Raw genomic sequence first — 4,692 nt, forward strand, 5'->3', positions numbered from 1 at the left:
ATGCGCTAGAGCAGCGGTTCTCAACCTGTGGGTCGCAACCCATTGGGGATCGCCTAAGACCATCGGAAAACACATATATAATTACATATTGTTTTTGTGATTAATCACTATGCTTTAATTATGTCCAATTTGTAACAATGAAAATACATCCTGCATATCAGATATTTACATGACGATTCACAACAGTAGCAAAATTACAGTTATGAAGTAGCAACGAAAATAATTTTATGGTTGGGGGTCACCACAACATGAGGAACTGTATTAAAGGGTCGCGGCACTAGGAAGGTTGAGAACCACTGCTCTAGAGTAACTTTGTCAGGGTAGGGAGGGGGTAGATTGGACGTGATGGGGCACCAGCTCCGCACCCACAGGAAGCTGCGGGCTCCCGAATTTTGAGGGAAGCAGATAGGGAATCCAAACTCAAGGGCAGCAGCGCGGGAACTACGGGCCCCTGACGCTCCCAAGGTGGCACCAGGGGGTGAAAGCCCCAGATTTTGGGGAAAATCCTCCTTTAGGAACACTCCGGAAGGAATTGAGTGCGCTGCGCATTGCCATGGAGACCGACGCACAGGAGACCGCTCCTCTGCCGCCTGGTCTCCTGGGGTATGAGCTCCATTCCTTTCCCTGAGGATCCCAGAGCCCTGGGGAGCAGCCCGGGGTAAGGACTAGGGGGCCCGCCCGCCGCATACCTGCTCCCGGGCTGCGCGGGGCGAGGGAAGCCTCCCGGCGGACTGCGTCCCGGCCGCTGGGCGGAGCCGCGCGGGGGCGGGGCGGGGACCCGGCCGGGAGACGGGGGTTCCACCGTCCACCCGGAGGAGGGCTCAGCGGCCAGCGAGTTTGGAGACCTAGCGTGTCACCTCCGGTTGCCTTAAGTCGGAACTCCTTTGCTAACACTCAGCAAGCACACGGTTCCGGTTCTCGCTTTCGGCGTACCAGATTCTTTGCACACATTATCTCTATTCTTTACAATAACCCAGCAGAGTAGTGGACGCCCAGTTTTACAAATGGGCTAAATTGAGACAGGAAGTTTCTTGTGCAAGGTCTCAAATCCTGTCGAGATGGACACTTGGAATGGAATCCTACCATTCAGTCCACAGCCGGCGGCCTCCCTTGGGGTCCTCTTAGAAAATTGGCTGCTGCTCCCTTCCCCTTCCCCTCCACTATTCCTCATTTCAGATTGCACATTAAGCTGCTAAAACGATTCATTACATGTTCAGTAATTGAGAAGGATGTAATTACCAGCAACTATAAATACTGACACAAGTAAAACATACAAATGGAATCCAGATACCATGGCAATTTGAAACCCACCATTATCTATTAAAAATAATAAATACAAAAGCTCGGCAGTTTTTCGGCCTGTGACGTGTAGCATGGGGCCAATTCAGGATCTTGAGCTGAGTTGGGGTGGGGGGTAGTTGGGGCTGCTGGAGTTATTGTCACCGCTTCCAGTTTGATCATTTGCAATGTCAGGCTTTGATAACTTAAACATGGATTTCTACCAGACAAGTTACAGCATCGATGACCGGTCACAGCAGTCCTATGACTATGGAGGAAGGGATTGAGTGCGCTGCGCATTGCCATGGAGTGTCTGGCTGTGACTACTCGCAAGGTCCGTATGTCCCTCCAGACGTGATGCGGCCGCAGCAGCCATACGCCAGGCAGATTCCCAGCCAGCTCAGGCATATACTCCAACTGCTCCTCAGCCATTCCATGGAAACGGCTTTGAGGATGAACCACTTTTATTGGAAGAATTAGGTATCAATTTTGACCACATCTGGCAAAAAAAATACTAACAGTGTTACACCCATTAAAAGTAGCAGATGGCAGCATCGTGAATGAGGCCCATCTGGCAGGAACCATGGTGTTTTGCTTTGCCTTTGGAGTCATATTGTTACTGCCTGGCAAAATCCAGTTTGGTTATGTATATGGGATCAGTACAATTGAATGTCTAGGAATGCTTTATTAAACTTAATGAGTATGATAGGTATTTCATTTGGTTGTGTGGGAAGTGTCCTTAGATATTGTCTTCATCCGTGATCCTACTTTTCAGTGTCGTGGTGATATTTTCTTTGCAATAAATGGTAGGAATCATTCTCACTGCTGGAATTACTGGATGGTGTGGTTTTTCTCCAAACCTTTCATTTTTCTGCTTTCAAAATTTTTTATTTCTGCATTAGCCATGGAAGGAAAGCAACTTCCAATAGCATATCTCTGTGCTTTGTTATATGAAATCTTTGCCCTAATTTCCATTTTGTTTTTTTTAAATGTTTTTATTGATTTTAGAGAGAAGGGAGGGAGGGAGGGAACGAGGGAGAGAGGGAGGGAAAGAGGGAAGGAGGGAGGGAGGGAGGGAGGGACATTGATGTGAGAGAAATATCGATCAGTTGCCTCCCATACGCAACCCAACCAGGGATCAAACCCGCAACTGGGGCATGTGCCCTGACCAGGAAGGAATCCAACCAATGACCTTTTGGTGCACCTGACAATGCTCAACCAACTGCACCACACCAGCCAGGGCTTATTTCCATATTTTTGAACTGAATTTATCTGGGATGCAAACATAATTGGGCCAAATATACAAAAAGAACCTCAAACTCTTAAATAGGACAAGCAAACTGCTGCATTGCAACTCTCATGCAGATCTAACATTTGACTATTGGAACAGTGGAAGTAAAGATGTATCTTTTGTTCATTTTTATAGAACTTTTGAATACTACATTGGATTTACCTACAGATTCGCTTTAAGTGCTTGTGCTTACACAAATAAGAAATGCTATTTCTGTCCTGTTCCTGCAGCCTTTGAAAACCCTTTTACTTGCAAATTATACTGTTTTGACATATTTTTATCAACTGTGGAAACTAACTTCAGAGCTGATAATCTTTCTTTTTAAAAAATATGTTTTTACTGATTTCAGAGAGCAGAAGGGAGAGGGGGAGAGAGATAGAAACATCAATTGGCTGCCCCCCAAAGTAGGGATTCAGCCCGCAACTTGGGCATGTGCCCTGACCAGAATCGAACCAGCAATCGAACCATGTCCTGGTGCATGGGACAGCACTCAACCAACTGAACCACTCTGGCCAGGCTTATAATCTTTCTTAAAACAACCCAGTCATGACTGAAGTTTCCAATTCTTTCACTGAGTTAAGACCTACTCCTTTAAGTAGTAGTGTGGGTGTTTCTTCAGGAAACTTAACAGTCATTTTTATTTTTTTTCTTTCTTTAGATATCCCAGAAGAAACTGAAGAAACAAAAACTTATGGCTCGGGAGTAAATTAAGCATAAAGTAAATAGTAATAAAAGTAAAAGCAGAAAAACAAAACAAACAACCCAGTCATAATAAAGAAGATACAGACTTATTGCTGATATATTTTCCCAAGGAATTAGGGAAGAAAATCGCTTGTGTTCTCAAGTCAGATGCACTCAAGTCAAGCAAAAAAGTGATCCCAATGTAGAGTTTATGAGTTTACACTTAAAAAAATTTGACATCCCTTTAAATTACCTCATGGAATTTTTGCTAAAAGTCAGTGATACAGAAGTTCACAGTCTACCTTATTACAGACATGAAATGGCACTTGTTTCAGTATCGTTAACTAAACCATAGTGACCTAGACTGACCACATTAATGCTCATAGTTAGTTGGATCTCTATGTTTCCCAGAAAAAAAGAAAATCACTAACCTTTTTAGAGAAAACAAATTTAAATATCACAATTTCAGTATAGCGATTATCAATGTAAAGTGCATTTGATGCTTATTAAAATTTTTTCCAATTAATTAAAAAAGTAAACTCTTCTTTAAGAATCAGAAAATTTATATTATTCCTTTTTCTCCCTGAACTCTTATCTCCTCCATGTAATGTTTTTCATGCTTAAAAATCTTATTGATGCCAGCACCGGTTTGGCTCAGTGGATAGAGTGTCAGCATGCAGACTGAAGGGTCCCGGGTTCGATTCCGGTCAAGGGCATGTACCTTGGTTGCGGGCACATCCCCAGTGGGGAGTGTGCAGGAGGCAGCTGGTCGATGTTTCTCTCTCATCGATGTTTCTAACTCTCTATCCCTCTCCCTTCCTCTCTGTAAAAAATCAATAAAATATATTTTTTTAAAAAAATCATATTTATCACCCTATTATAAAAATGGAAATTACTTTTTCCTGATATAGGCTTTTTACTGGATTATTAAAATTATTAGTAGTACATCATTGATCAAAATAAAATAAATTACATTGATAAATACTTAATTATAAAAAGTAAAACTGTATCAGACATTCATCTCTTAAAGACTTGAATGGACTTTCTTCTTCCTCCCTCCCAATTAGTTCAGTTAGTATCTATAGAAGAATGCTAACTTTTTGCTGGACTAGACAAGGTTTAACATTGATTCTCTTCTGTTTTTCTCTTTTTAAAGCTGTAAGTGCTGAGAAACCACATTCATATAAGTAAATAGAATTGGAAGTTTTGTTAAAGGAGTCTCTCAATTCTTGTCTAGCTGTATGTCAAGAATCATATAGCAATTTATCACTAAAAATGGTCTCTAACCATTGAGTCTCTTGAAATTTCATTAAAAGCAAAACCTTGCAAACCATCTGACTTTCAAAAGGATTTGTCATTCAATCAAGATTCATTCAATATCTCAAAAACTATACATAATTTCAAGTTCCCTCTGTTTGATGGTTTTGGAAATGTTTACACAC

At 42.1% G+C, this 4,692-nt stretch overlaps 1 pseudogene; it reads left to right on the forward strand.

The window, feature by feature from the left end:
* The first annotated feature begins 1,457 nt into the window (after positions 1-1,457).
* Positions 1,458-4,419, forward strand: LOC118650483 (annotated as a pseudogene).
* Positions 4,420-4,692: the final 273 nt, after the last annotated feature.

The sequence above is a fragment of the Myotis myotis genome, unplaced genomic scaffold (assembly GCF_014108235.1).
Source record: "Myotis myotis isolate mMyoMyo1 unplaced genomic scaffold, mMyoMyo1.p scaffold_m19_p_3, whole genome shotgun sequence".
NCBI lineage: Eukaryota > Metazoa > Chordata > Mammalia > Chiroptera > Vespertilionidae > Myotis > Myotis myotis.